This window comes from Schistocerca piceifrons, chromosome 1 (genome assembly GCF_021461385.2).
Source record: "Schistocerca piceifrons isolate TAMUIC-IGC-003096 chromosome 1, iqSchPice1.1, whole genome shotgun sequence".
Classification (NCBI taxonomy): Eukaryota; Metazoa; Arthropoda; class Insecta; order Orthoptera; family Acrididae; genus Schistocerca; species Schistocerca piceifrons.
In genome coordinates this window covers 1,059,171,412-1,059,187,377 of record NC_060138.1, presented here as the reverse complement: position 1 = coordinate 1,059,187,377, position 15,966 = coordinate 1,059,171,412, and the positions used below count along the sequence as shown (strand labels likewise).

At 40.7% G+C, this 15,966-nt stretch overlaps 1 protein-coding gene and 1 non-coding gene across 2 annotated transcripts in view; one reads left to right on the top strand and one right to left on the bottom strand.

Annotated features, from left to right (window-relative positions):
- LOC124796726 overlaps positions 1-15,966 on the top strand; it is a 1,132,495-nt gene that overhangs the window by 227,151 nt on the left and 889,378 nt on the right. The window lies entirely within an intron of this gene.
- Positions 3,288-3,359, bottom strand: Trnap-ugg. The gene has a single exon. It is a non-coding gene; the product is annotated as a tRNA-Pro (tRNA).

The window sequence follows — 15,966 nt, the reverse complement described above, 5'->3', positions numbered from 1 at the left end:
ACAAGCGTAGGAAGGTTTTGGATTTAAGAGAAGAATCCAAATTTGAATACAGGACAGGCTCGAAAACATTTTTCCACATAGGCGACATCGCATTTGGTGTCGCCCTCCTCCCGTCCAGATATTAACTGCCTTTCCTTGGGCTCTTGATAACGACTTTAAAAATAAATCTAAATCCAGTGATCGGGAAAACGTTTTTTTTCTTTTAAAGTAAGTACTACATAGATATTATTCTGTAGTAAATAAATTTCTGAATCCTACCCCAGTGTTAAATATCAAAAGAAGGAACAATTCATTTACATTTAAGGGAACATCTGATATCTTTAAAAGCCTTTTGTGAAATCAGAAAGAACTAGACCTACTGCATTCTTCCAGCTTCAAAAAATGTGGCATCTATTAAACTGAGTGTTGTTAAGGTAAGCCTTGGTTGAAGTTTGAGTCTAGTTAGATGGTGACTTAATAGAAAAGTTTACATTCCAAATACATTTATACTAAATGGGGAAACATTTGATATTGAAGTTCTAAACCTGCCCTGGCCAAATGTGAGGCTAAAAATCAGTATAAAATTTAGAATAATAGAGATTTAAAAGAGCAATTAAGAAGCTGAAGATACATCTACCGATAGCTCAGTGACTGATCATCCGAGGATGACATGTGCGCGTTTGAGACTGTTCTGCAGAGAATCATATCTGATCTCCAAGGTATGCTCATTCTTGTGAGGACAGATGGGGATTTGCTGAAATAGCGACCTAGAGACTGCGTTCTGACTACTTGTCTCCTCAGTATTGCCACCCAATGAAGCAGCGACAAATCGAAGGCCTGCAGGACGGAAGCAGTTTTTAGTTTCTTACATCGGTATGGATCTGATCGACAAGAGAACAATTTGGTAACAAACAACGTAAATTATTGGTTCGGTTGTAGGACTGCAGATATTCTGATACTCTAGAACGTTGTTTTGCTTGGAGTGGCTTCCTTGCTTATGTAGTTCATTTTTATAAATAGTTACTTTGGAATTAGAATCACGATGCTAAACTTGTTTAGCACAGAAAATATTCTTCGAATTTCGTAGCACGCGTTTGTGTGAGAGTACAATTTATTGCTATACACGATATTGCGCACCCAAATATTGAAGCTTTTGGTCTTTTTACTGAAATAACCAGTCGTGGAAGTAATATAGCATATTAAAAATGAAGGACTCAGCTGGGATTTGAATCCGACCTCCTGCACCCAAAGCAGAAATCATACCCCTTTCTTTTTTTCAGTGTTATTTATTAACAAAAAACAACAAATTACTGGCATTAATTAAAAATACAACTGGAAATGAATAAACTGGCAGGGAAACAGAATTAACATCTGAACAAAGGTACAGTGTGTATGCAGTTAGCTTTATAATAGCATTAGCTAACACAAATTTGACCTGCACGATGTGTAAAATCTATCAGTTACTGTGTTTCATATTTTATTTGATACAACAAAATTCAGTTGAAATTCTTCTTGGGTTTTTGGCTGGGTACAAGCATTAATTTTTGGTGGCATGTCTCACAAATGAAAATTTGTGCAATATCAGTGATCTTACCCAGGTGAACACCCAAGAAGAATTTAAATTACATATTCAACAGAAAAATTTCTGGTTATAAGTAAAGTTCAGTTTTCTTAATTCAGTTTCTTTTTAGCTTATTTATGGCAACTGTAACAACCTTTTTAAGTATACATAATTTTAAAAGAAATTCAAAGTACAATACGCTCCTAAGAAAAATGTACTTGAACAGATAGTGGTTACTGCTGGGTGCAGGAACCTATGAATCAATTATGGCCCTCTAGTAGCAGTTTAGTGCGTTATTGCGGACTCCATAGTGAATGAGAAACAAATTCTGGAGATCATTAGCACTTGATCCTTTCGTTATTACATCAGCAGCTGTTGTGAGGAAATACATTGCACTGAAGACAACAACATTAATGGAGAAAATGTTTGAATAAATCTAGTCACTCCTAACGGTGTAGGTATTGTTATTGATTTTTGTTGAAGAGCTGTTCGCAGAGGAGAAACACAACCTTGAGACCACATGAAAAGATTTTTATTTGTGGATCTGATTCTTCTGAATGACATGTTTCTGTTCTTGCAATGTCATTTTCAAACGACTTAATCTTTCTTCTGCTTGGCTGCATCTGCACTGTGCTTCATGTAACTGTCGCTGGAGGCGAATAAGCAAAGCATTGTTCCGTTTCTTTAATATTAGTATTTCTTCTTTCAGTTTTGTTTCTGTTTGCAAATTCATATTTATTTGCCTTCTGTTCTCAGCAATTTTGTTCTCTAGTAGTTTCTTCCTTGTGTAGAGAGTATCTCTCTTCTTCCTCACAGTTTGATCACACATATTTGCAGCAGACGACAGTTTGTTATCACCGTATTTCTCCATTATCTGATAATATTTGTTGTGATGAACCATTTCATGTGACAGTATTAAGCTGGCTTTCGCTTGCTGAAACTGCTTGTCACCTGTTGCAAATGAAATATTTTCAGTTTTTTCATACAGGTTCTGTAATGACGTCATTATATCAGCAATTGATTCTTTTAAATTATTTAGCTGCATCTCAGAATTTCTTCTCTTTCGAAGTACTCCCTCGTATTCATTTTTCTCATTCTGATGTTGTAGTTTCACTTTTTCCAAATCCTGCCTTGCTATGTCAACTTGTTTTTCAACTTCATTTTGTTTCTTGAACACTTCATCCAGTATAGATGACAAGTCGACTATTTCTTCATTCATAGTCATGACATTAGCTCTATGCATTTTTTCCCCGGTGTCCGTTCAACTGTGGTCATGCACACAAGCAAACTCTCTCTTCCTTCATTTGTCTTACAAAGTGTACGCAACAGCTGCGCCTCGTTCTTTACGACAAATCGAAGTCAAGTCCTGCAGGACGGAAACAAACACAGTTTCAGTTTCTTACGTCGATATGGATCTGATCGACAAGACAACACTTTGGTAACAAAATGGAATAACTAACAACGGAAATATTGGTTCGGTTATAGGACTGCAGATATTCAAATACTCGAAAACGCTGTTTTTCATGAAGTCGCTTCTTTGCTTATGTAGTTCTTTAGTTACTGTGGAAATAGAATTACGATGCTAAACTTGTTTAGCACAGAAAATATTTTTCGAATTTCGTAGCACAGATTTATTGGAGAGTACAGTTTATAGCTATACACGATATTGTGCAACCAAATTTTGAAACTTTCGTTCTTTCTACTGAAATAACCAGTCGTGGAAGTAATATAGCATATTAAAAATTTAGGGCTCAGCCGGGATTTGAACCCGGGACCTCCTGCACCCAAAGCAGGAATCATACCCCTAGACCACTGAGCCACACGAGATACATCACTATTTTACGTCAATATACACACTGTAAGTAATTTTTCGCCTGGGTTCAGTAATTTATAGATATTGTATATCTATATTATTATTATTATCATCCTTTTTATCTAACCGCTTTTGCTCAGCAAAGGTAAAATTTCAAGGCGACATGAGTCATTCATGTGCAGATGTCAGATTGTGTTATCTTTAATCTTGATTAACAACACGATTCATTCTCGAACATCCGCTTGGAATTAGAAAAATAACGTAATAATCGAATCCTGTCTTCAGCAGACGAAACGGGCGGCGTTGTTTTTACAAGGCGAGAAAAGCATTGGAGAAAGTTTAGACAGACATTAACAATCTCAGTTGCATTACCTGATGCTTTATCTAGTAGCATACATTTGACGGTCCTTCATAATCAGGGCATTTTAGTCATAAAGCGTTCTACATAAACGTACGTCCTTGCGATATTCTGCTACAGCTGTCTGTGGGGGCGGTATAACCGCTGTACCAGCTGAAGCCTAACTGAAGGACACCCCGATTAGCAAACAGCCTCATGGGGTTGTGCACCGCAGAGGAAAACCTTTTCGTGAGACAAACGGATTGACGCATACATCACAGCAACTATATAAAACAGAAACGCGAAATATAAAGATTCCTCTAACAGGCCTCCGAAACCTTAATAAAGTATGCAATTGCAAAATGAGTAGTTGTTTATAAACATGTGAATTAATTGGAGGAAACCGACTAATCTTATTAGCACAAAGGAATATGAAAAACAAGAAAAGACTGAACAATAAGTACCAGTATAGACTTGTAAAGCCTCATAAATAAAGCTTTGAGTGGGATGAACTTCTGTTACAACAGAGTAAAATTTGAAGTAAGGATGAATATTAAACAATCTAGCAACCGAGATTGTGACGTGGCTTCTGTACGATGCTGATTGTTTATTCTTTACGCTTTGTTAGACAAAGAGTTAACTATTACATGCACCTTAGCCTATTTCTGCTGTTTATACAAATATATTTACAGTAAAGGAGATTAATTGACGCTACTACGCACGCAAATCGATATACTTAAAAGAAATAATCGTTACCTTTCGAAGCTAAATAGTACAAACTCATATGGCCAACAGAGCAATATAACTGACAGAAATCCTGTTCTGCACATCCGGACTTACGCCTTACACAGTTTTACTGCATAGCTGGGCAATGATCTTATTTCGGCGTACCAGAGATGACAATAGCTCCAAGTATGGCCATCAGTATCTGTGAAGAACGAATCAATGACTGTCGCGGGGCGTACACTGCACTGACTGATTAAAACTGTATAATTGATCCTTACCTTACGCAGGCAACCCTTTTACAAGACGGATAAGAAGAGGTTAATTTTTCAGGTTCTCCGTAGGTCGCGCCTGGATAGCTCAGCCGGTAACATTCTAAATCCGCATTACGATTCTGCATTACACTTAATAGCGTATTACCAAAGGCAGCGACTACATGATGGAAGCTGAGGAGGGTCTTTTCAACGGTTCGGACTGATACAATGTTTAATTGTCTGAATGATAACATTTCACCACATAGCTCATCACTGAATGACGTAAAACTTAACTCTTCTTTTCTGAACAGTGTCGACTGTGAAGCCAGTTTAATGTCTCAGCTCACGAGATAACTTTTCTGTAAAGTACATTACGAGGTGGGGTCTCTCTATGTTTAAACCGAGATTTAAGGTGTAATTCATCTGAAATTTTTAATTTAAGCTATATAACATTTACTTTTACAATTATTTAGGTGCTGTTTAAATACTCTTACTTTTTATCACACAAAATCACATAGTTTTGTGGGTTTTTTTTTCAACAGTGCACATAAACGAACTGTTGGAGAACTTTATTTTGCATTCTGAATAATCATGATATCTCTCTAGCAAGTAAATTTTTACATAAAACTGATTACTAGGGTTTAAACTTGCCTACAAAAACTATTCTCGATAGACACAAACAGTAAGTCTGCAAAACTGACATTCAATGCAGGAATCTAAATTTTTCTTTATCATTACTCAAGACACATTTGATTTTAACTAAACTGTAAGGTGTTCATTGGAGAAAGAGAATGGCCCCATTATAACTGTCCTGAATTTCTTCGTCTGAATGTTCCTCCGCTAGCACAAACGTCATTAATGGCTATGTAAAACCATCGTCCCTTTCGTCATTTCTTGATCTGTATCACTGACATCTTCCTTCATCCAACAGACCAGCAATTTTATCAAACTTGGAGCCGTTAAAACTGACACGTTCCTGCGAACACATTTTGTACTATATTGAACAAAACAAGTACGTAGACCAGGTGACGCGTGAAGGAGACCACAACACGTGCCAGTAACACAAGTCAACAGCAAAAAAAAAAAAGAAAAAAAAGGCGATAATGCAGCCGACAACAAAACATTGTGGGTTTATAAGCATTCCGTCAGAACTGATCTTAGAGTGCGAGTTCCAGAATTTTAGTGCGGTCTGAGAGACCACATCTCGTGCATTAGGCTTTAACTCGCCAATTTCCACATGTAATCACGTAACCGTAGTAGCAGACTCGTCACCTTATCGAACTTCACAGTCAAAGGCATGACATAGATTGTATGTGCTGTAGTAATTGTTCAGCTTATCACACAGAATCATTCGTTCATAAAGCTTTTGATTGTTAGGCCTGACAATGTGGCCAATCTCCTACGATTACTACATTACAAGAGAAAGTTGACGAGTTCTTGGATTTGTGACGGTACAGCTCTTGCTACTCCAAACAACTGCTTGCCGTACATTCCCTGTACCTGAAGAAACAATGGTAAAATTATTACGCGAAGCTGAACTTAAGTGCAGTAGCCCTGTGGGGACTGCAGAGCAGTGTCTAAGTATTTCGTTAACCCTATCGCTTAACAGGCTTAAAATTTTTACTATCAGACTGATCGTGGGTAGAACTAACCAAGTCAGAGGCAACATTACCAGACGGTATGGATATATAGCCTATGTACATTTAATACACCATCGAATAATATCAAATGATCTGGGATAACATAATGGAAAGTTTCATGGCCAAGGATGTATGACAATCTTCATTCGCGTAACAATGCAGGTTATAACGCCGTATATTCATGCAACTGTGTTGAAACTACTTAGATGTAAACCACTATATCTGTGGAATAAAACTTAACAAAAACCTGTAAGTTATCTACTGACGCAATTGTGTCAGCGCATTTACTTTTCAGACATCCCCACACAGCACTTACTACACATCAAAATCTCAATCAATAAAGTTAAGTAATGATTGCAGCGATTAAGCAATGCTGCTGTTTCAGTTCCTTTTGAACAATACTCTGTGCAAAGCAGCACAAAATAGTTTTCGTGTCTCCGTAAAAGTGACTGATACAATTATCTCTTGTACAGATTTTAAATCTAGCAAGAATTTTTTTACTGGTTACTGAACTTAGCTGTTGTTCAGGACAGAGGAACTAAGCTGCACTACGCAAAATGATTTACGCCAACACACATTTTAGTGTTTTAACTTCGCAATTATTTCATTGTGAATGCTGAGGGCGGTCAATTTTGCAACACAAATCTCATCTATCCTGCGAACAGTACGAGATGGTGGCATTACTGTACCTTTGCGATGATGGAAGTTGGTGTCGTCGATGCTATTATGAGCATATCTCCATTCTGTCTCCATCTGCCTGGACCTCTTCCTCAGATCAGCAGTTTAAACTGCTCATAGCATCATTCTGCTGATGCCTATTTTCAGGAAGGATAACGACGAGCGTCACTACAATGCCTCTTTCATCAAGTGAATACCACACTGCTCAGCGTTCTTTGTTTGGGCGCAACCCATCAACAATGACTTTTTAAAAACGAGCACACTTGACCACTTGTATAGCTATGGCACTTTCGAACTTACTCTTATTACAATTTAGATTACGAACGCTTATAATAACAATAATGAACGCCTTCTACAACTACGAACTTAAAACAGGAAGGACGTCAGCAGTCTGTCGCCATTCAGTCTCTTATTTATTACAGATCTAGATTTCAGTTACAGTACAGTGCGTTTTAAGTAAGCTAAATACACGCAAGGCCGTGTAATAGCATATTCATTTACAGGCCTATCGAGTCTGCATAACTCTCCTTACGCACTAATGCTGGCCATTCCGTAGCTGAAATGTAGATCTGCAATAAAGTACGGATACGGACAATGACGACAGATTGCTGACTTCCTTCCATTTTGAATTACGTCAAAGTCGCTGTGCACAATGATTCCAATGAAATCCAACCTGATAAGAACTCAATTACAAACAAAGAGTTCGTTCGCTGAAAACTGAAAGTATGAGAAATGTTACACAGGTCAAGTATGAAAAAAATAGAACACTACACTAATTACAACAATAACGAAAAAAATTAAAATACGTATTTAGCTTTTACGGCACAGGCTCTGACCCCAAGTATAGTCATTCCGGTGGGTTGTGCTTGTGCATACATTTGAAACTGGCTTCAGAGTCGAGACTATACAGCAATGGAAAAAAATGAAGGCAATTTTTATTTCATAGAATGACAGACAGTGTGGTAAATTGTTATAACTTTGACAGTTATACATTTATTAGATTGGGTTGATGTGCGCTGAGAAGATCTCGCTCAAAACGATTGCAGTGTTGGTGTAACTCAGAAAAACGACTGCGGAATTTGACTGCCTACTTGCAAAAACTCTGCTGAAGTGAATCTACACTGCTGGCCATTAAAATTGCAAAACCAGAACGGCAAGAAAAAAGAAGTCTCACTTATTGATGCATAAACAGTACAGTACCGCGCGGTTCGAGGCGCCACGCCACGGATTGCGCGGCCCCTCCCTCTTGAGGTTCGAGTCCTACCTCAGGCATGGGTGTGTGCGTTGTTCTTAACATAAGTTACTTTATGTTACTTTAAGTAGTGCGTAAGTCTAGGGACCGATGTCCTCAGCTGTTAGGTCCCTTAGGAATTCACACACATTTGAACATTTGATAAAATTTGTAGATAATTTGTGGCTCTGTTGAGTGCAATTTAGAGCATGGAGCTGCCAGCTCGGGCAGCAACTGTAGCTCTGACCCTATTGGGCGTGAAGTCCAATTGACAATGGGACCGTAAGAACTCCCCCTCCCTAGTTTTGATTTAAATTGATAGAGGGTGTAGGGCGTGACTATGACTTCTGTATATGTAAACAGGAAGATACAACTCTCAGCCGTTTTCGAGAAGATCGAGTTTCAAAATTTTAGGATAGTGTGGTTGCAAATACTCAAGCAGTCCGCAGCCAAGCCAGTTGTTTCATAAGCCCGGAGTCCATGGTTCAAATCTCGCAGCTGGTACTTCTTTCCCATTAAATTCAAATAACAGATTTATTATCTCTGAGCAAATTATCAATATTTAATGATTCATTTATCATTTACATCATATTTATCCTGAAAAAAGAAGAAATTAGTTTTATCTTAAGGACACATCAATTATGGAAAGTATACACGAGAACTTTCAATCAAAACGGTACAGTCATTTCTTTTATATCATTGTAGCTATACCTGTAACAATTTGTAACCTACGGAGCGCGGCACGCATCAAGATGATACTGATCGTAGAAACATGGAAAACAGTAATTATTGCCACATAAAATACGTCTGGTGAACACGGAATTTTTGCACATGCCTGATTTTTCAGTGTATCTATTGAAAAAAAAATTGGTTTATATTCATAAACGGTTCTCGGTCGTCATACAATTTAGCAGCATACCTCGCATATCGGAGCATATCACTAAATATCGTTACAGACGATTGGTGGTGTATGACTGATTGAATGTTAATGCAATTTTCTGTAGAAGGAATATCTCTGTTCTGTTCGATGACGTACCCGCAATTTCGAAGTCGTTTTATAAGGTTCTCCCTTTCATGTAATAATAAACGTCGGGAGGCTGCATCAGCGGAGTAAATTGGGTGGGATTCCTTTAGTACTGCACGTTTACAGAATAACGCGGGAATGAAAAAAAAGTACGGGCAGCCAGGTTTTATAAGAGAACCTCGCGCTTATGAAATTGCTTACTCACTGCGAACTCTTTGCGACTATACAAAGTAGGTAAGCTAGCTTAAAATTATCAAACTCGATTTGAGAGTTGCGTCATCCTGAAGAAAGAAAGAAAAAAAGAACATACACTATGTGATCATCCAGACACCTGTCTGAAAATGACTTACAAGTTCGTGGCGCCCTCCATCGGTAATGCTGAAATTCAATATGTTGTTGGCCCACCCTTAGCCTTCGTGTCAGCTTTCACTCTCGCAGGCATACGTTCAATCAGGTGCTGGAAGGTTTCTTGGGGAATGGTAGCCCATTTTTCACGGAGTGCTGCACCGAAGAGAGATATCGATGTTGGTCGGTGAGGTCTGGCATAAAGTCGGCGTTCCAAAACATCCCAAAGGTGTTCTATAGGATTCAGGTCAGGACTCTGTGTAGGTTAGTCCATTACAGGGATGTTATTGTCGTGTAACCGCTCCGACACAGGCCGTGCATTATGAACAGGTGCCCGATCGTGTTGAAAGGTGCAATCGCCATCCCCGAATTGCTCTTCAACAGTGGGAAGCAAGAAGGTGGTTAAAACAACAATTTAGGCCTGTGCTGTGATAGTGCCACGCAAAACAACAAGGGGTGCAAGCCTCCTCTATGAAAAACACGACCACACCATAATACTACCGCCTCCGAATTTTACTGTTGGCGCTACACACGCTGGCAGATGACGTTCACCGGGCATTCGCCATACCCACAACCTGCCATCGGATTGCCACATTGAGTACCGTGATTCGTCACTCCACACAACGTTTGTCCACTGTTCAATCGCCCAATGTTTACGCTCCTTACACCAAGCGAGGCGTCGTTTGGCATTTACCGGCGTGATGTGTGGCTTATGAACAAAATGGTTCTGAGCACTATGGGACTTAACATCTCAGGTCACCAGTCCCCTAGAACTTAGAACTACTTAAACCTAACTAACCTAAGGACATCACACACATCCATGCCCGAGGCAGGATTCGAACCTGCGACCGAAGTGGTCGCGCGGTTCCAGACTGAAGCGCCTAGAACCGCTCGACCACCAGCGGCCGGCGGCTTATGAACAGCCGCTCGATCATGAAATCCAAGTGTTATCGCCTCCCGCCTAAGTGTCATAGTGCTTGCAGTGGATCCTCATGCAGCTTGGAATTCCTGTGTGATGGTCTGGATAGATGTCCGCCTACCACATGTTACGACCCTCTTCAACTGTCGGCGGTCCCTGTTAGTCAACAAATGGTTCAAATGGCTCTGAGCACTGTGGGACTTAACAGCTATGGTCATCAGTCGCCTAGAACTTAGAACTACTTAAACCTAACTAACCTAAGGACATCACACAACACCCAGTCATCACGAGGCAGAGAATGTCAGTCAACAGACGAGGTCGGCCTGTACGCTTTCGTGCTGTACGTGTCCCTTCGCGTTCCCACTTCACCATCACATCGGAAATAGTGGACCTAGGGAAGTATAGGAGAGTGTAAATCTCGCGTACAGACGTATGGCACAAGTGACACCCAATCACCTGACCACGTTGAAAGTCCGTGAGTTTCGCGGAGCGTCTCATTCTGTTCTTTCACGATGCCTAATGACTACTGAGGTCGGTGATATGGAGTACCTGGCAACAGGTGGCAGCACAATGCACCTAATATGAAAAACGTATGTTTTTGAGGGTGTCCGGATACTTTTGATAACTTAGTGTATGTTGAACTCCTAGTTTGCCCTACACAGTTTGTCAATATGAATCAGCCACTTGTGGGCCTGTATGGCAGATACGACCACGTCATTCGACACTTTTTCAGCTCTGTGACAGAGTTCATCGATCGTAGTGACTCTCGGCAACCCGTTACGAGGTGTTTTCAGTAGGTGAGAGTTTTGAGAATGTTCTGAGTAGGAAAACAGTATGTATCGATGTAGGTCAGGACACCACGGCCAACCTACGATCTTGTGTAATCTTGTTAAAAAATAACGTCACGGAGAGCTCGCAGACAGGGCACCGCCACCGACCTTAATATTTCAGAAATGCAACGCCTGTTGCCCAGATCACTAGCTATGTGAACCACAGTGATCGTGTTCTGTCTCTAACGGCACCCCATGGCGTCAGGGCAGGCGCTAGGCTCATAGGACGATGGCGAATGCAGTCTGACAACGTTCGTTCTCCCCGCAGACACTGTAAGCAGAACCGGGATTCGTATGAAAAAACAACTTGCCGCTGTGCCCATGGTTCTCATTGTGCACGCCCCTCTCTGCTGCAACGCCAAAGGAAGCCACAGCAATGGTGACTGTGCTGAGAGTCCTTTTGTTCCAGGCGTCGCACTTTGGATGCATACTTGTCTTGGTGCAAACAAATCCATTTTATGACTCAAATTACGTGTTGTGGCTGAACGATCCCACAAGGCCGAGAAAACATCAAGCCTCTGCTTTTGCGCGCTAGTCTTTTGACGCCGCCGAGAACCTGCGCATTGTTGTGTACTATGGCTCTCCTGATCCGATCGATTCAACATCAGATTGACAGTCGTGAAATCCCGACCAACGTGACTAGCAATATCGTGGAACGAAAAAAAGGTAGTGTTGACGGAACATATCCTGCTGCTGTAGAATTACGACACATGATTGCAGCCATTGCTTCTCCTTACACGAAGTAACACTGTAAGTAGGCTGTTTAGGTTTTCTTATTGGTAACGCCACGTAGCGCTCTGTATGAAAATCACTGGCTGTGCTGTGTGCAGTCTGTGGCTAGTTTGCATTGTTGTCTGCCATTGTAGTGTTGGGCAGCGGCAGCTGGATGTGAACAGCGCGTAGCGTTGCGCAGTTGGAGGTGAGCCGCCAGCAGTGATGGATGTGGGGAGAGAGATGGCGGAGTTTTGAAATTCGTAAGACTGTCATGAACTGCTATATATAATATGACTATTAAGGTAAATACAGTGTTTGTTCTCTACTAAAATCTTTCATTTGCTAACTATGCCTATCAGTAGTTAGTGCCTTCCATAGTTTCAATCTTTTATTTAGCTGGCAGTAGTGGCGCTCGCTGTATTGCAGTAGTTCGAGTAACCAAGATTTTTGTGAGGTAAGCGATTTGTGAAACGCATAGGTTAATGTTAGTCAGGGCCATTTTTTTTGTAGGGATTTTTGAAAGTCAGATTGCGTTGCGCTAAAAAAAAAAAATATTGTGTATCAGTTTAAGGACAGTCATGTATAAATTTTTCAAAGGGGACGTTTCAACACGATCTTCGCACGGACAACCAATATTCAAATTCGCTTTTAAATGAGAATCCCGCCGCGTAATCTTTTCTTAGCCTCCTCAATCCTGAGCGTACGTTAGATTTTATGGATGAGAAGTTTACATTGGTAGCCAGTGCGTTGTTCTGGGATTTAATAAGACGAAAATATTAAATTAACAAAAATTGTCCGTGCTTCTCCAAAATGTCAGCGCAAGTAACGTGTATGCTACATTAGGACTCGAATACGTTTTCTGTCCTAGCAATGAAATGTTTTCAGGGTTTACTTTGATGGATTTTATTTATAAACTGACAACTGAAATACACAAATAAATTTATTTAAGTACTCAGAAACTATTACAATAATACAAACTAATGCAATCAGAAAATTTTTCATAGTTCTGCTATTTGTTGTGAAACTGCAAAAAAAGAGTTCGTTTTTTCTTTGGAAGAGAGATATGTTTTGCATTTAGTGCGCTGTGCAAACCAGAACCCTTACAGCAAGATAGTATGCACATGAAATAATTTTGCTGGGTTTTATTCACCATCTCAGCTTGATGCATGCATGCAACGTCTTCACTGTTGGTGATGGAACAGGCTTTGGTGCTCACAGAGGCGCATCCTCCTTGGAACTGCATATTTATCCATTCCTCCTCCTCTTCTTCTTCTTCTTCACTCTCTTCTTCCTCTCGTATTCTCTCTTGTGAATGTGAAGTGTAGGTCGCTGCCGAATGTAGGCGCAGTGCTACATCGAAAAAATGCCTCACTGTATTGTTATGATGAAATAAACAGTCACTTATTCGACAGTGTTGGGTGTATTATTACTGTACTTTCCAGTTCAAAGTTACTATAGACACACAGCAATTACCTTTCTTCTTAGAAGTCATCCTGACACTGCGATAAACAACTTTCTTCAAGCAGTTGGTGCCAGTTGGTGGGAGCTTGCAGAAACGAAATTTATCCAATGAAGTACAAAAGGAATATACTAGAGTTCTGGTCTCAAGTGACCTTACAGAGTGATGCCAAGAGAGGCTATCCACTCCATTGTCGTTGTAGAGGCAGTGATGATATCCTTTCAGTCTTCACTGAAACTTCTCTTGGGACATTCCTCTAAAATGTGGTCATTGGTTTGTTCTGAAACTTCACAGTCACACTGAACTTATTTTTCCGTGTCCACACCGGATTCTGTTCGGTTGACACCACGTTCTTGTAGGCAGTTGCAATATGTATCTGGTCTTTCGAGGCCACGGCGACATATGCTGGTGATGTTTTTCCGTCTCTCTTTCCACACATCTTCAGTCTTCAGTAGTTGGGTCTCACGAGCTGTCCAGCATTGTTTCCTTTACTTGAGACGCCTTCTGGATCTAGTAAGCACAATTTCCTGAACAGGTAGCCTTTGGGAAAACTCTACGCCATTAATCTTTTCCCATTCCCAGGTCATTGCTTCTTGTTGTCTCATGTGTGGTGGAGCAATGTTACTGAGAGCAGAAAGATAAGGTAGAGGAGTTAATCTCAAGGCACCCGCTATGAGACCCATGGTATCATTGTAATTAGCATCCACCTTACTGACATGCACATTCTTGTGCCATAATGGTGTGCAACATTCAGTCACGGAATAGACAAAAGAGATGGCCACTGTATGGCGAGTGTCAGCTTGAACCCCAAAGAAGTTCTAGCTATTTGCGGATAATGTTGTTCCCGGTGTTTAACTTCCCTGGGAGTGACGTGAGGTGAGACTTGCATAATCGTGAAGGATCCAGTGAGATTCCGAGATATTTGGGGCGAGGGTGGATCTTAAACTTTTCTTTTTTTGGGGGGGGGGGGGGGGGCGGTGTTAGGGCACTATCTCCAGTTTCTGTAATAATCACCAAGCACTCTCAGAGCTTACGTGATCACATTTGTTTAACCTGTAAGTGCTTGATTTGACATGCAGTGGTGGAGAGTATAAGCTGGAATCAGATACAGCAAGATTAGGTCATTCCCTGATCCAGAAAAAAATAAAAGATGAATGTAGTACACATACGGACTGAGGAGGTTATATGCGGAATGCAGAGTTTGTTATTCCTAGCTACGCTCTGCAGTTGAGCTACAACGCTAATCATCTGCAATCTAAGCATGAAGTAATTATCATGCCGTTTTGACGTTTCTTGAATGTCGCATCAAGAGTGATGCAATTTTAAAGGGCAGTACTGTAAAATACTTCAGATGATTACGTTGCCACATGAAACAGAATAAGAAATAAGCGACGAGAGTGTAACAAAATTGCAGGGTGTTTATAACGTACCGCTGGTAATGGTTGTAGCAACCTAGATACTGGACGCTGAGCCATAAAAAGCCTAGTCCACGAGACTACTGCGGAATCGCCATGCGACAAAAAAAATGGTTCAAATGGCTCTTAAGTACTATGGGACTTAACATCTGAGCTCATCGCTCCCCTAGACTTAGAACTACTTAAACCTAACTAACCTAAGGACATCACACACTTCCATACCCGAAGCAGGATTCGAACCTGCGACCGTAGCAGCAGCACAGTTCCGGACTGAAGCGCCTAGAACCGCTCGGCGACAGCGGCCGGCCGCCATGCGACAGAAATGTCATCAAAGCCTGGTATATACGAGGTGTGGCTAGAAAAAAACCGGACTAGTACTGGTGAAACAATAAAACGAATGCAATAAGGCTGGAAGTCGCGTGGCCTGTCACGTGACTCTCGCTCCGCCTTCTGCTCGAGTTTCATCTGCCTCCTGCACTCAGTCTGCCCGTGGCGTCTGTTTTAAGTAGTTGACGTTTTGTCTGTGCGTCGGAAAATGTTGAGTGTACAGAAAGAACAGCGTGTTAACATCAAATTTTGTTTCAAACTAGGAAAATCTGCAAGTGAAACGTTTGTAATGTTACAACAAGTGTACGGCGATGATTGTTTATCGCGAACACAAGTGTTTGAGTGGTTTAAACGATTTAAAGATGGCCGCGAAGACACCAGTGATGACACTCGCACTGGTAGACCATTGTCAGCAAAAACTAATGCAAACATTGAAAAAATCGGTAAACTTGTTCGACAAGATCGCCGTTTAACAATCAGAGCAGTGTCTGAGTTAACAGGAGTTGACAAGGAAAGTGTTAGGCAGATTCTTCATGAAAGTTTCAACATGAACAAAGTGTGTTCAAAAATAGTTCTAAAGTGTCTCACAATTGAACAGAAGGAACGCCGAAGAATGATTTGTTCTGACATCCTGGAAAACATTGAAAGTGATCTCACGTTCTTACAAAATGTTATTACTTGCGATGAATCGTGGTTTTTTACTTACGATCCCGAAAC